Source organism: Ischnura elegans, chromosome 9 (genome assembly GCF_921293095.1).
Source record: "Ischnura elegans chromosome 9, ioIscEleg1.1, whole genome shotgun sequence".
In the NCBI taxonomy this organism is placed as follows: Eukaryota; Metazoa; Arthropoda; class Insecta; order Odonata; family Coenagrionidae; genus Ischnura; species Ischnura elegans.
In genome coordinates this window covers 55,183,745-55,201,260 of record NC_060254.1, presented here as the reverse complement: position 1 = coordinate 55,201,260, position 17,516 = coordinate 55,183,745, and the positions used below count along the sequence as shown (strand labels likewise).

The 17,516-nt window shown below is 38.0% G+C and overlaps 1 long non-coding RNA gene across 1 annotated transcript in view; it reads right to left on the bottom strand.

Annotated features, from left to right (window-relative positions):
- Positions 1 to 11,863, bottom strand: part of LOC124165094 — a 53,913-nt gene extending 42,050 nt beyond the window's left edge. The window contains exon 1 of the long non-coding RNA XR_006866120.1: positions 11,193 to 11,863. This is a non-coding gene — a long non-coding RNA (uncharacterized LOC124165094). The remainder of the gene's footprint in view (positions 1 to 11,192) is intronic.
- Positions 11,864 to 17,516: the final 5,653 nt, after the last annotated feature.

Below are 17,516 nucleotides of genomic sequence, written 5' to 3'. Positions count from 1 at the left end.
AAAATGCTAATAACAGATTCCATCTTGCTTGTCAGCTCTGATTTTTCGTTTTGATCGATGGTAGAAGTGATCGGATTGTTTCATTTCAGTTGACAATTGCCTCACATACTTTACTTGTGTGGTTAATAGTATTTACTGGCTCAGTTACGTATTGCTGCCGTGTATGTGAATGCGTAAAAAATTGCTAATAACAGATTCCCCCTTGATTGTCAGCTCTGATTTTTCGTTTTGATCGATGGTAGAAGCGATCGGATTGTTTCATTTCAGTTGACAATTGCCTCACATGCTTGTGTGGTTAATATGATTTACTGGCTCGGTTACGTATTGCTGCCGTGTATGTGAATGCGTCAAAAAATTGCTAATAACAGATTCCCCCTTGATTGTCAGCTCTGATATTTCGTTTTGGTCGATGGTAGAAGTGGTCGGATTGTTTCATTTCAGTTGGAAAATGCCTCACATGCTTTACTAGTGTGGTTAATGTGATTTACTGGCTCAGTCCCCTATTGCTGCCGTGCATTTCGTCGTGAAAGGTAGATCTTAATGCCTAGTGGCGCCGCAGGTGGCGATATTTGAAAACTGAATATAATGCGCGCGGAGCGACAACAATTCTAGCGGCGAACTTGAGAATCCTCTATTGCAATATTCGTGGACCCCGCGAATAATGTTACGTTCACTGTGTTGTGTTCGTCGTTTGCGAAATTGATCCTGCCGAAGTTTATCAGCCTCTTAAGTTCTTCATTTACTTGTTTCACCTGCACCTAGGCAATCAATTACCGTTATAACTTAACTTAGTGTGTTGTGTTTGCTGTTTGCGAAACTTGTCCAATGAAAGTTTATCAACCGCTCAAGTGCTACTTTCGCTTCCTTCATCAGAATCTGGGTAAGTAGAAGTGTTGCCATTGCCACATTTTTTATTTTAAATGACGCAAATTCTTAATATTTTCAACCTTCTCACACTTTCTGAGACTGAGGGATCCATCTTATATTGATTGAAAAACTTTGCATTTGCGTAAACTTTAATTTATTTATGTGCTTGACGCATTTAATCACCGTAGTGTGGGAGGAATGTGAACAAACATTTCTCGACTTTACTATTTATTAAGTCATTAAGTCAAGTTATTTACATTTTTTTAATTGGCTGTTGTGCCATTAGTGTTGCTTCCTTTAAAATGTAATCATATTTGTTGGAGATCAGAAGGTATTTCACTCTTTAGGTTTAGACAAATTGGTTTTAAATTATTAAGAATTAAATTCTCAAATTAATTTAGTACTTCGATTATTCAAGGTGAATAACTTATCGTTTTTTACATATAGAACTGATGGGGATTTTTTTCGAAATATCCTTTGTTGAATGTTGGTATTTATATAGCTTAAGGGAAAATCCCATGAATAGAGATTACTTTTTAACAAAGTGACTTACTTTAACTAGACAAATTAGATGTATCACTAATAGATTCTAATAAAGTTTATGTGATATTATTTACAGGTGTAGTAAGGAAGAATTTTCCAAATTGCCAATGATGAAGAAATACGAGGAAAAGTGAGCTTGTTCTTCATGGATTCTTGTGACCTTAAGGAAGGATAATCAGGCAAAAACATTGATATTGATCCTATTGGTCTTTATTTTCGTTTACATTGAATAAAGGCATTTCTAACGGTATTTGTTATTTATCAACACTCATCAAAATATTCAGAAAATATTTGTCTTGTTATATTTGACATCTAAATTCTTACTACTTCTTAAATTGACTTTTAACTTACTATGCTTAGTGAATTTACTCATACGATAAGATGTTTTTTTTACATTGGATGAATAGACTGATTAAATAATACTGTGAGAGGATCCGCTAAAACGTCTTGACGATAATTAAGCACAAAATGTGGTTTACCGTCCGGGCTTTGCCCCTTTATTGTGTCTAATGAATTCAATCTCTTATGTATTTCTGAGATTGTGTGGTATATTAGTAAAAATATGTGTAATATTTAGTTAAATATAATTATTTTGTTTTAACAGCACACATGTGTTTTCCATTTCCTCTGTAGACCCTGTAAGACCTGAATTTCACAGATTTTTTTCTCTATTCAATTTATTGTCAGCAAGAAGTCTCAAACAAACTGGTAAGTGTTCCCACAGAACAATGCAAAACACACTAGCATGTTACATTATGTTTATGAACGCTCTCTGCTGCTTAGACAGGATGTTCTCAAATGTACGTAAACACTCTGAAATGCTGGAGATGTCACTCACACTAAATGACAAAATGGATGAACTAGTACTTCCACGCTTGCACTAAATACACACTGGCACCAGAACAGAGATTTAGTTTCTGTTTTGCTACTTCAATTTCAGTTTTAATACAGCAGTGCATGTCAACAACTGCATTCAGGATTTTTCTCAATCAAGAAAAATATACTCAGGGTGTTCAGTGATTGGGAATCTGGAAATATGCATGATTTTTGGTCACTCAAAATATCCATGAATTTTTGCTCCTGCTTGGAATTTAAAATCTTTTATTTCAAACTCGTTTCACATGAAATTTGTCAGTGCAAGGCCAATTTTCAGGCCTATTTTATATACTTACATGCATGCTTCAAAATGCATTGATTGCATTTTAAATTGCACTTTATGAGTGCAAACACTGATTAGATAACTTTTTCAATCTTAACAAATTTGTTGATATTCCAAGTGTTGCATTCATAAAATAAGTGAATAATTTCTTTTAAAAATGTAAGAATTTTAACTAGGATAATACATAATTATAGAATTAATTAAAAGTATTAAGTAAATGTAGTGTTGTAAAATTCGTATACATAGCTTTTATCTCGTAAGATTGACCTGGAATTTAGTAAAATTTCCCTAGAAAACCTGGAATTCTGCAGGAATTTTTCTGCTTTCATACACATATACGTCTTGTATACTGTATATATATATGTCTTGTATACTGTATACGTATACTGTATATGCGTGGTAGGAGGACATTTGCTGCGTTATATACATTTGGTAGATGGTGGGTAGAAGGTTTTTATACGTATACAGTATACGTGTATCTTCTACTGTATACGCATGTTATACACTACGTATACGTATATTTAATGTATACAGTAGCATGTGTGCTGTCTGGGTTCCTATTTCCCAACATCTTGGCCATATCTTTTGCCAGCTATCAAGCAAGCTTCTTTGTACTCAATAGGCATATGAACGGTTCCAAACTTTTTTACTTATCAGATCATCATCAAAAGATAATTATCCATGGATAAATTTGACACATTTCTCCACTCCACTCTCCTATCTCGAAAATTAAAGTAGGAAGTACTGAAATTGAATACTCAAAAGAAGTTACTAACTTAGGTGTTCATATTAATAACACACTTACCTGGAATGGACATGTATCGCCTGTCTCAAACAAGATATACAAAACACTAGCACAGATGAAACAATTAAAATCTTTAATTCCACTGAAGTTACGAATGAAGCTTGTAAATTCTGTGTTAATTCCGCACATTGATTATTGCTCACTTGTATTTTCTGACCTAACTGGTGAATTACTAAATAAATTACAAGCTATGTTAAATTCTGGCATAAGATATATATAAAATATTCATATTTATGACCATGTGACCCCATACTATGTTAAGTAAAACTGGTTAAAATTAAAGCACAGAAGGATATACCAACTATCTGTTTTCATGTATAAAATTGTATCTAGTAAAGCACCGGATTATCTCTATGAAAAGGTAATTGCAAACCTAAGCAATGTATTAAAAAGATCTATTAGAGTCAGAAAACGATTCAAAGTTCCTAAATGTAGAACAACTGTTTACCAATTGTCCACCATTAATTCATGTATAAGGGTGTGGAATGATATTCCTGACTACATATCGAAAGCTAAAACTATAAATCAATTCAAAATAAAAATGTTTGCGTACCTGATTAATGAATGTTATGGTGATCGAGCGTGTACCTCAACCGTTCAATCATTTATTGTTTTTTCTTCCTTTCAAAGAATCTAATTTAATTTCATTAAAGGTTTTTGTATGTTTTTTTGTTTATTCTATTGAATTGACTTGATATTTTATTGGTAAATTCTGTCATTGTATTTGATTTTATATTATGTTTGTGTTTCAATGATCCTGTTGTTGTAGCAAGGTGACTTGCATATATCTCTTGTAATACCACAGAGCTTGTTCCTTTTCTTTACGTATTGGATACATGTTCCATAGGCTTTGCCGTGAACAATAAATTTGTTTTCTATTTTCTATTCTATCTTCCAACCATTACATAGCTATGTATTTTCTCTTTTAAACTAGTAGATATTTCTCTTTTAAACTAGTAGATACCATGCATGCTAAGGCAATATCTCGGGAGGTTTAAGAATTTCAGAAGGTCCTAATGTTAAAAAGATGAGTTGGGAATCTCACAGCTAAGCATATACCCAGGGAGTGTGTTCATCAGGTTGCAGATGAACGGTCAGCCCCTAGATAGAGAATTTAGCTGCAATATAACCAAGTTTATTCATTGAATAAGCAGTTGTGGACAAAAAGTAATAGCATTCCAAGCTGATACATATTAATATATACCTGGGTAAGATAGGCCATAGGGCACCTCTTCAAATGAGTGAAGATGATGACCACAGTGGTCACTACAGTGACACTATGTCACTGCAGCCATTTTAGCAATACTTTAATTGGTGTAGTACTACAGTGTGAAACGCAAGGGGAATCAAACATGTTATTATCCCAAGGAGTTGCAGCTATTCCACTCATTCTTTAACCTTCTTTGTGCTATCCTTCTTCCTGGGATATTGGCGAGAAATGCCGAGGGTATTTAATAAAATGTAGAAGCAACTACAATGAAAACAATACAAAGCTATTTTATTGCATATCAATATGCGTTTTTATTTTAATTGACGAGGCTAAACTGATTAATATAGACAAAATATTTTTATGTCAACTGAAATAAGTTATAGCAATGTACGTAATAAGTTATTGTAAATTAAATAATGGACTACGTAAGAGCCGATGTATTGGCCTGCTGCAAAAAAATGTATGCCGATGTATTGGCCTGCTGGGTTAAAAAAAAACATGATGACATACTCTTGAGCAGGGGCGCAGCTAGGAATTAAGGCTGGGGGGGTTTTAGGTGCAACAAAACCTGGGGGGGTTTTAGGTGCAAAAAAACCTGGGGGGGTGGTATACCTGCCAGGATAAGCGTGAGGTGTGGGGACCCTCCCCTTGAAATTTTTAAAGATAAATGGTTCTACATGGTGAGTTTTACAGCTTAATGAGGGATACTTTATTGATCCTTACACCCTTCTTTACGTAATATCAATCAAATTAAGTAAAATGGATTGAAATTAAAAGCTTCTCTGAGCTCTGGGGGAGGTTTTATCCCCCAAAACCCCTCCCTCGCTGTGCCACTGCTCTTGAGACAAATATTCCAGAGGTGTCTCCCATTTGGATCTCTAGGTGGGGACTACACGAGAGAGTACAAACGTCAAATGTGAAAAAATTCTGGGGACAGGGACATGGAGCACAACATCACTTATGGCTTGCAGTAGACTAGGGAACATTTAGGCATAAATGTGAAAATCGAACCTCGAGGTACAACCAATCAGCCAAATGAAGTGACTAGAAGGAAGATACTTTTATACTGGAAGCTACACGATTATGCACACTGGATCTCTTAATGGTTGGAGTAGTAGTATTTGTTAGTAGATGTTTTTGGGGTACATAAACATCTGAGGTCAGTTTTCACAGCATCATATCTTGTATAAAAATTTCTGTGTGGATCACATCATAACCCATCATCAAAAGAAATCTGGAAATTCTTGATTTTTTCAAAATAGGAAGATATAAGAGAAAAAATTTACATACAGCAAATTGTGTAGTAACATTAACCCCTAGAGTGCGGGAACATTTTTTGTACTTTTTTCGCCCAGACTGCGGCATTTACCCAAAATTTTTATTGTTACCTGGATATCTTGCACTTGGGCACTTTCCCTCGCCATAAGGATTGCTGAGGGGCTTAAACTCTACCAGACCAGCCTTCATGGCAGGGGGTGCCTCCTGCACAGGGGGTTTCTTCTGCTCTGGCTGGCTGCTAAAATCGTGAACTCCCGCAGCCCAAGGGTTAAATATTGATAAGAAGACAAATAGTTTTCAAAAATGTTATTATCCAGCTAAGAAATGCGGGGTCGTCACTGGGCATACCATTTAATCCTCCAGCAAGGCCCATCCCATTGCACAATACCCGATACAGGACACTGTCAGGAAATGTCTCAACCTGATTATGGAGACACATTCATCATACTCAGGTGGGAATAGGGTGGTTTCCAATTACTTTTTTATTGCCTGAATCGAAAGATTATAACTCCTGGAGTACATATTTCATGCTTTTAGATTTTTAACTGACAATATCTATTTTTAGCAATTAAATGAAAAGTGAAAATTTTCAAGCACGCGAAAACGCGATGGCTAAGTATGAATGCTGGGAAATCTCCGTGTGACGTCGTTCTGGTTCCCACTGCCGCATGTGAAGTGACCTTGGGGCGAGGCTTTGAGCGCTGATACGATGCAGGCTGCTAGCAGGTAGCACTCGGTTAAAATAAGGATTATTAATACCCTATCAAAGGAAGAAAACTTTCCGACCTTAGGCTGTTTTAATGGGTGATTATTAAGGCATGTTTCCCTGAGCTCTGTGCCTCATGCATGCATTGGTAATCTCAGATGATGTAAAACTCCTATCTACTCGTATAGAAACTAGGTCCCTGTGACGTCACGTGGAGTGGCATCACGTGGGCGCCAATCTGGCCTTTTTCAAATGTGGTTAAAATTGACCCTTACGATTCATCTAAACTGGGATTTGTAAAACCAAATAATTTGTATATTTTGAATACATTAATGGTGGGAACGAATCGCAATCAATGCCTTTCATTTTCTTTGATTAAGGAAACTACCCTACTCCTCTTCCGCAAAGAGATAATGAGTGAGTCATGGTGCAGTATCCTATCCTCAATCGCGTGATGACCACCTTTCCTCTCTGAGTACTCCTGACAGAGGAGACCCATTCTGACATTTTAAATTTCACGCTATTAAGTTTTTTCCCTGCTTGGGAACTCCAATGTTCTTTCTATTGATTTAGAACGACATTCTTCCATGCTACCTTGAGATCCTCTGCAGGTACCAGTAATGGATAGGGTTCAAAATCAGATAAAGCCTCTTTCGCCTCTCTGCCACCCTTTTGGTTTCCTTCTATTCCCATATGACCTGGTACCAACATAAAAGTAATTTTTACACCCCTCATGTGGAAGGAGCAGAGGAAAAAATGAATTTCCTATGCAATGGGATGCAACAGAGAGAAGAAGGGGATGGTCTTGAGAGTGCTCACTGATTCCATATGGAGGATAACATACTTCATTGTGATGGACACCCTGAAGGGCCATCCACAGAGCAAACAGTCAAGCCATTAAAATTCCACACTAAGGGCTAAGCTTCAGCTTCGTGACTTCATGGTGCCTTAAAACCACAGCGTATGCACATGAAAATTAACCCTCTATGCCCCAATTTTTTACATGTGCATGTGCAGAGATCTGACAGAGAACGCCCTCAGGAGGCGAAAAAACAAAAGTAATACATGAGAGGGTATTGGGTAGGCCAACTGTTACTTTGAGTCACAATGGTATACAGAGGCCAAGAAATGAAAAAAAATAACAAAAAGTGCATAAATGCGGTATGTTACCTCAGAGTCACCCTGGGGCATAGAGGGTTAAGTTTTTCTCTCTCGTCCGCATACACAGGAATGAGCTTTGGATTGAGGTCTAGGAATTTTTTGAAGAGCTGAGGGAACTCTGCTGTTATAAAGGAAATCTTGAGACACCCGTGCGGATATGTATCACACAATGGTCTCATAATTGCCTCTGGATGTAGACTAGAGGTACATTTCAGAAATTTTGAACGTTCATTCATTCACGTTTGACAGTCATCAAAAAATTATGGGTCATTCCATGTCAGTTCACCCAGGCATGGCACCCACCGACTCGGATTTTAATGAAATTTTTGTCACTAGCTACTATCACCTATCTAATGACCCATGTAAAATATTTCCTCTCTCACTCTCATAGTTTGTAAGATATGAGGAATCAAAGTTTGAGATGTTTGCTCAGAAGTGGCGCTAGTGAGAGTCAAATTCCAGAGTGCAGGACACAGGGTAAAAATTCATAACTCAGAAACCACATAACATATTTGAATGAAATTTTGACCCCTTGTCTATCCAAGTACATAGCTTCCATAGTAATGTCTTTTATTCCCCTTGCATTGTTATGTTGGCCAAAATGATGTCAACAGTTGTTAATTAACCGATTTTTTTAGCTCAAAAACATTACTTCATATTTTCAGAATTATCACCAAAAGGCAGAGCAGTTAACTCATCCAATTTTTTTTTAAATTGAAGGTTAATATGTGCTCCAATATACTGTGAAATAAAAATGGTGGTGTTTTGACTGCCACTATGAGTATTTCAGGTTTTACTTTTTTTTCTGCCCCTGTGAGAGGGATTTTGGACACGTACTGTAAGATAATAAGTATAAGTGTATCCATACCTTCATGAGGATATATTTGAAATATTGGCCAGTAAATCTAAGACCAAACATGTAGTCTAGTGAATGTGGCTCTTGTTCATACAATTTTTTTTTAATAGCAATACTTGGCTTGTGGCAGCTGAGGGTAAAAAAATCCAAATGGCTCAGAAATGTGAAATGATGCTTTTTTCCTGGAATTTACCCATTTTTCAAGTGTTTAGTTTTTGGAAAAATTGGTATCAAAATACATTAGGCTCTTACTGTGCATTAGAGGATAAATGGAAATACTAATTTATATAAAATTATTTAAATAATACACTTCAATGTGTTTAAGGCATCTCCCGAACATCTCTGGAGGCTCTCTCGGGCAAACTAAACGCTTTACAGTACCACCAATTCCATCACATGGGGATTTTCGATATGGGTGCATAAATTTCACTTTCACATCATGTTCTTCCTCGTGTTTAGAAATCACTCATCCAAAAAAAACCAGTGGTCATCATAAGCACATGCATTGTACAAGTTTGTTAAGATCTGTGAAAAAGTGATTAAATGAGTCCCGCTGAACTGGAGTTGTACAAATTTAGCCTCACTTTCACAGAAGAAGTATGGTCTTCCAAACCCTTGGTGATGGAAGAGCTGGCAGAGCAAATGGTATTACTTATAGATATGCAGCAGGTTGTCACCAATATCCACATTCCTTGATGGCAACTTGATGGCAACAATATTTTTATTTCACAGTATATTGGAGCACATATTAACCTTCAATTTAAAAAAAAATTGGATGAGTTAACTGCTCTGCCTTTTGGTGATAATTCTGAAAATATGAAGTAATGTTTTTGAGCTAAAAAAATCGGTTAATTAACAACTGTTGACATCATTTTGGCCAACATAACAATGCAAGGGGAATAAAAGACATTACTATGGAAGCTATGTACTTGGATAGACAAGGGGTCAAAATTTCATTCAAATATGTTATGTGGTTTCTGAGTTATGAATTTTTACCCTGTGTCCTGCACTCTGGAATTTGACTCTCACTAGCGCCACTTCTGAGCAAACATCTCAAACTTTGATTCCTCATATCTTACAAACTATGAGAGTGAGAGAGGAAATATTTTACATGGGTCATTAGATAGGTGATAGTAGCTAGTGACAAAAATTTCATCAAAATCAGAGTCGGTGGGTGTCATTTTGAAAATTTCTGGGTGATTTGACATGGAATGACCCTTATCTTAACAGTGAACTAACTGGTTTGCTAGCTCTCAGTCATCGGTTACATCTAAAAACCATGGTTTGAAAATAACGTTTTACACTGAGTGATTTTGATAAAACTTTTGCAGCATATTTGAACAATGGTCTTGATAGTCTCAGTTGCCAGGTGCAGACCGATATGATGCACCATTCATTGCAATATCAGGTACAAGATGCATCCCAACAAATTGACTGTACTCTCATAATCTAATGACAAGCATATTAGAGAGCGGTACAATAGAATCATTGAGAACCGATCTGCTTCCTAAGCCGTTCTCGTAAAAATTCGTACAATACATATCTAAAATCTAGAGACATATCTCCTGCAGGTTGCTAATGTGATCACACCAGTTTAGTTGTTGGTTGAATATCATTCTCAAGATGTGGAGTTGGAGTGATTCAACTAAAGTGAGTTCAGCATTGGCCAAGTACATGTTTGGTGGGAAATGAATCCCACGCCGTTGGTGGAAATGCCGGCACTTAGTTTTCTCAGCTGAGAATTGAAATCCATTTTGCTAAGACCATATGTTCAGCCTAATGAAGGTAATTTGCAATTGCCTTTCTGCTTTAGATGATCCGCAAAACATCACCAGATCATACTCCAAAAACCCCGACAGTAAAAATTTCTGAATAAAAATCTGTAAGTTCACCCTAGAATCCCATGCGTGAAGCCTGTCCAAATCTTTCCTCTGCCAGAACCTGTTATATGCCTTTTCTGAGCAAAAAAAGACTACAATGACATGGTACATGCCGCTGAGGGAGAAAGGCCTCCGGGATGAAATTTTCTGTTCCCAAAAGGTGACCCAATATGGATCTACAGTGGCAGTAACCACACTGAATGTTGGAGACAAGCTTTCGCCTTTCCAGCCACCACATGATTCTCTTATAACCATCAAACAATTACGATGAAGGGGTAGAAGACAAAATATGTTATAAGTATGTGTGTAGCCTTATTTGTCACTGCTTTTGACTTATGCCTCCCCAGATTCGATCCAATTCAACTTCCATAAGTCTTCTACCACGGCTTGGAGTATTAATTATTAGAAAGAGAACGGGTCAATGTCATGGGTTCACTAGTGTGAGAATTAAATTTATGTAATATTAAAAAGCTTGTTAAAGGCATGTTATAAGGGGAAATTACAAGAAAAATTTTCCTTTGGGTGCTCCAAGAGTTCTGAAACTTCACCAAATCTGGGGCATCTTTCCCACCCGGAAATATGGCTGGTTGAGCCCTCGGTAAATCTGGAATTTATTTACACCTAAACAGAATTTATACCCAGGTATATCCCCGTTTTGTTTCAGAAGAAGGACCGTACTGCAAAATTATTAATAACGCTCATACTGTAGTCAACACATTATACTGACCTAGCAAATGGTAATACCTCTTCCAGTGGGACACTTCAAGCTGAACTTAAGCCCATCATCCAATCTCAGGAGTGGTTCTGAAGGGCCTTATACCATTCAACAGGAACAGGGGGTCAATTGGCCTCATTTAACCCAGGTTAACCGATAAAAAAAGTCAAGTCAGGATCAAGGTTCGGGTCTGGCGTATATCTAGGGCGCAACACAGCCACTCTTCTCTTTTGTAACACATCCCAGAAATCATTGAAAGTACGAAAGGTGATCCAACGGATCATTTACAATATAACTCCGTTTTCTGCATTCACAAACAATAACACGAGCAATTCCTATACTGTGGTTTCTGTCGCACCGAAAAAATGCCGAAGTAATTAAGTCTTATTCCCAAAAGTTCTTCCAGTTTTTCCACGTGAGTTGCTGAAAGAATTTAATCGCTTCAAACGAGCCAAGAGCTTCCCCATACCTTTCTCCACTTCAGAAACTTCCTTTGAGCTACTCAGGACGCCACTTGACGAGCATTCCGCAATGAAGTTAATTGTCCACGAGCAGCAATGACCACGATAACAACTGTTTTACACGCACAAGGAAATATTAATACACTAACGTTAAAGTACTTTTACCCTCACGATCACAGTCAAGCTAATTCGTCCAAATTACACAACTGATACCTCACGCGACGGTTTCGGCGGCGCGCCTAAACAGTGGCAATTTAGAAACAAAGACGAATCGAAATTGTGTGTTTTGAGGCGCAGATTATGAATACATAATATCCACGATTAACGAATTCGAAGCGGGTGAAGTAAAAAATCTGCGAAGATGATGCTTCGATCTTGATCAATGCCTTATGCAATTTTTTCGAGAGGAAATGTTTAAAATTCACGCAATTAGATTTGACATTTCATGATACGTAGAGTAAACCTTTGCCGTCATCTACATGTATTTCGAATATGAAAGACATGCATGAGAAAGCACTAAACTATTTTTTATGATTACTTGCCATAGATAAAACCTCCCCCGGAATGAGAATCGAACCAAGGACCTAAGGATTTCCGGGATATTGCGCAAATCACTATGCTCTCTAAATTACTTGAATCCCTTGCCAATTATGCAGACATTTTTTTATTTCAAAAACATATAAATGTTGAAAAAAGCATATACTGAGAATTTCAAGATGATAGCGTAAATTTTTGAACTGATAATGGGTCCTGAAAAAACACTAGTCGAGCTGGAGTGATGCGTCGGAGGCTGCACAACACGTTAAGGTCGCTGTATCCACCGGAATTCGAAGAGAAGTATTGCCCTTGAAATTAGAATATAGGTAAAGGAATCTTTCTGCTAAAATTAAGAAAATATCAACTTTGGGAAAAGCACTGAGAGAAACTAATTGAATTTGTTTTCCATATGATACACGCGTTACCTTCTTGAAATATTGACTACCCGAAGAAAAGAATCAACGTTTAAAGGTTCAGAAACGGATACTACCCAATGAAAGCCAAAACATATGTCATACGCCCTCCAGGGTTAAACAATTGTCTACTGTTCTGCAAACACGGTAGAAATTAAGAGATAAAATAACAACAGTAAAATGTTTCAATGTAACGACATTAAACTAAGCGGCATCATCAATGTAATAGAGAGCGTGATCGATCATAACTGGATGTTTGACATTAACAATTGGTCGATGGAGGGTCGGGCAGAAAAAAATATTAATACCATAAAAAATATAGCTAATTTAATGTAAAAACTTGTACTTGGGATATCAGAGAACAGAAAAGACATAACTTTAACTCCGAATCGGCGACAATAACGCACTATTTTACCAATCTGATTACTCATGCTGCAGTAAAATATGTATAAGGAATACTTGGAAACATATTTTGGTACCCGATGAGGATAGAAACGTTTGGATATCAATGTGAGAACAAAACTGCTAGACCCAAAAGAAGGAGAAAAAATTATGATCAGATGTGAAACTTTGGCAAATGATTTTTCTTGGACCAATGCAGCTACAAGTGTTTAAATAGGACCACAGAATATGCCGTTAAAGCTAAAAATTATCCTTGTGATTATGGACGTTGCTCAACTTTTTAACCATCAAACTGATCAAACCATCTACTAAGTGTACATGTGACACTCACTCCCAAAAAGCTGGAAATTGTACTACCCTAGATAATGGTGTTTTTGGTACCGAAAACGGAAGGGCTAGTAAATGTTGTGAAGAATAATACAGAGTTATCATCACCCCCAGGTTTGTTAAAAATAATCAGGTTTGATAAAATTGCATTTTGTCCAATTGAGGATGATTGAGTTACATTGACGCATTCAGTGAAGTGTTATTAGATTTTGTTCGTAGATGTGATGGTACACATTGAATGAAAATAGGCAGGCATCGAATGAAATAGGCAGTAATTGCTCTCGAAGGCGGATTTTCAGTGTAGCCAGGGCCGTATTTATAATGTGGGGGGCCCGAGGCTCATATTGGTGAGAGACCGGGAGGTCCACTGTTTCAAGGTGTTGCAATTTGTAACCTAGTCACACAAAATGAAAGTAACGCAATTTTCCATTTACTAACGCCGATTTTGACGACTGCATGAAAAAAATAAGCTTCACTTCGAAGTCCCTGATACTTGAGGTTTGTTTTTCTGTTTTTCCGTTTTTTTTTAGATTTACCTCTATATTGGCGAAAGGCTCATGCTAGGTGGGTGGCCCTGGGTTGGTGAGTGGCACAGGGCCTGGGCCCTGGGCCCCTCCTTTGATACGGCCCTGAGTGGAGCTAAAACGGATCAAGAAACTGGGTAGTACTTATGACGGTCCATATAAATCGCCCTTGAACTTCCTTTCTCGAGTAAAAGTGAAAATTCATTATGTAAGCAGTTTTTAATGCGAATTTCAGCGCTTTGGTTTCGGCCAAGTTTTCGTGGCTAAGAGCTAGCCATCTCTCATAAAATCTCCTTACCCCGCCACCTTAGAGAACCACTCGTTTACTTTCCCTGTACTCTCTGCCCTTTAGCCCCCATTGTGAACTTGTTTACATGTGAAACTCGCCATAAAAAAATAACGACGTTTGCAGTGGAACTTGATAGTGGATCATTAATTGGAGGAGGTCGATCGCGTTTTGAGGATTTTTGAGGATTCCGGTCGAGTAAATAAAAATTGAGTTTTTTTCCATCTCTTGTCGTCTATGTTTAGTGATGATTCAGTTTCTTTGAGTATTTTTTGCTGTTTTTCGGATTGAAGAATTTTGAATGTAAGTTTTTGCCATCGTTTCGGTATATTTATACACTTTTTTATGGGCTGTGAATGAATATCAGTACAATATTTTGTTACATTAAAGAAATAAAAGGTTATAACAATGTCTTTTACGACAATAAAAGAAAAACTTAATAATAATATTACTTTTTTATATTCCTAGACACCGAAACAACATAAAAATTAATGCATCGAAAATCGAAAAGTTATTGAAGAAACATCGCAGGCTTTCCGGCGTATCAAATCGTGGAAGGTTTTCTGGGCATTCCACCGGGTCAGGTTTTCCAACTCCATCTCCGACGTTTCGATGAACGAGATGGAGTTGGAGAACCTGACACGGTGGAATGTCCGAATAACCTTCCACGAAAAGTTATTATTATTTCCATCAGGGTTGTCAAAAGTACGCGCCCAGAGTCCTACGCGCCAAGATGTTTTTGCCATCTGTCGACCGCGAAGTCAACCGTCTCATCTTTGAATCGAGAGTCCGTCATCAGACGAAACGACAAGCGGTGGCGAGCGGAACTTCTTCGCCTCTGTATGCGGCGTCTATCAATGAATGCGGTCCTCTGCTGCTGGAGGGAGAAGATTGGATACGTGCGCCATATTACAGTAACTTCCGAAGACGCGCGCGACATTTGAGCACCCTTGCGGAGAGAGTTAAAAACACCGGGCACAGGCACATAAGGCGGGGGGAGGAAGGAGGGTAGTGGAGCTCGATCATCCCCTTTCTGTAAGTAAAATATATAGCCGTAGTCTGAATTTGTTTAACGGTATCAATAACCAATTTACTCAAATAACTTCTGTGACGATCATTAACGCTTTTTCAATTTTGTCGATCAAAATACGAGCTAAAATTAAATGACATTTTTCCATGCCACCTCCAGGAGCCATATCACCTCTCATTAACTAAATTTAAAATAGCCACTGCATCTTGCCCAAATAGCCTCAAATGAAAGGTTTTTCAGTACAAATTAATTTTTAAATAATATGTTAATTAATTTATTTTCTTTTATGTCGAGCTTAAATGCATATTTTGTTTTTTTTTCATACTGAAGTCCCGCGATTTTGTACATTTTGCAGTAAAAAACTTCCAAAAGATAGTATGTTTACAGAAAATAATTATAGTGAGTAGGTATTACACACGCAATTAGGCATTATTTTCTATGGTACAAGTCGCTTTTTTTCTCGCGGCTGATCTGAAAACCACCGAGTGCGTTCTACCTGCCCTCGATGGCTTTAAATTCTTTTCAGCTTTTCCCATGGTTCATATTTCTGATCCGTAGAGTGTCACTTCTCATACGAATATTTTTACTATGAACAATAAAATACCAAAAAATTGGAAGGGATCCGATTCATCTTACTTTATCTTCTCAACGATTATTTATCCAAGTTTCTTCAGGCGAAAGAGATTATTAACTCCTCTGAAGCACACGAAGTAAATTAACAGCAGAATGATAAATACAATATGGTTGCACTTTTCCACAGTATTTTAATGCGTACGAAGCGACGGGGGTAGGGTAAAAAGAGAGACCGCGTGGCGGTAGAAATGGAGAGGCGGGAGTAAGTAGCGAAGCACGAAAGACGCGGGAGAGAGGAATTCCCGAAGGGTAGCTGAGAAAGAAGTGAGAATAGGGTAGTTTCCTTCAACAAAGAAAACGAAAGGCATTGATTGCGAATCGTTACCCACCATTACTGTATTCATAATATACAAATTATTTCGTTTTAGAAATACCGGTTTAGACGAATGGCTATGGTCCATTTTTAACCTCATTTGAAAAGGGCCAGATTGGCGCCCATGCGATGCCACTCCACGTGACGTCACAGGAACCTAGTTTCTATAGGAGAACATAGGAGTTATACATCGTCTGAGATTACCAATGCATGCATGAGGCGCAGAGCTCAGGGAAACATGTCTTAATAATCACCTATTAAAACTGGCTAAGGTCGGAAAGTTTTCTTCGTTTGATAAGGTATTAATAAGCCTTTTTTAAGCCAAGCGCTACCACCCAGCAAGGTACTCAGCTACCCTCTAGCATCCTGCGTCCTATCAGCGCTCAGACCCTCGATCAAGGTCACCTCACAAGGCGAGAGGGGGAACCAGAAATACGTCACACGGAGAGATTTCCTTACCCGTCGCGTTTTCGCGCGCTTGAAAATTTTCAGTTTTCATTTAATCGCGAAAAATAGATATCGTCATTTAAAATTCTAAAAGCGTGAAATACGTACTCCAGGAGTAATAATCTTTCGATTTAGGCAATAAAAAAATAATAGGAAACCACCCTATTAGCATGGGTACCAGGAAGGGATTGCAGGCGGAAGAAAATGGTCAACACAATACGGAGAGAGGGTGGGCGGACGGAAAAACCCTGTGGAGGTTGGGGTCGGTTAAGGATATTGAGAAAAAGGAAAATTGGATAACTTATTCATTTTCCCAATTATTTTGATAATATTTTATGCACCCTTGGACATATTGCTGAGTTTGGTGCGCACTTTGAAGACAAAATTGCGCATTAAAGGTAGTTAATGAGACTGGGTATTATTGTTTTAAAGAGGAAAGCCTTCGCTGGTAGTAGCAGAGATGCGTAGCACGTGCGCCATTGCAATTTTGAAGGCAAGAAAAAAAGAGTTGCCCTCAGACTTCGATGCTACGACCATACAAAGTCAGTTGCATTTTATACGGAAAATATTCGGAACACCAAGCATCCTGGAGGCGGCTCGCAGGGTATTATGTACAAATAGATTTGCTCGGAAAGCACCATGGGCACACATAGTTATTTTGCCTTCTGGATATTCCCAGATGGAATGGTGGCCGTGCAATTTCGATTTAGACAGGCAGAATCGCCGTCCAAGTCCAGGTGAGGGACATATTCCTCTCAAAAGGCGGATTCAGAGAGGATTAGGCGAACGTCTCCATGAACGGAAGAGAGGATTTGAGCTTTTGGCAGCGACAGACGTCCAAAGGAACGTTCCCATACGCTTCACGGCAGAATATTGCTTTCCCCCGCAAACGCCGATATCCACCTCATGCGGGAGTTCCGCGGTGTGAGAAACCGCGAAAATGGAGTTACCACCAAGGCTTTC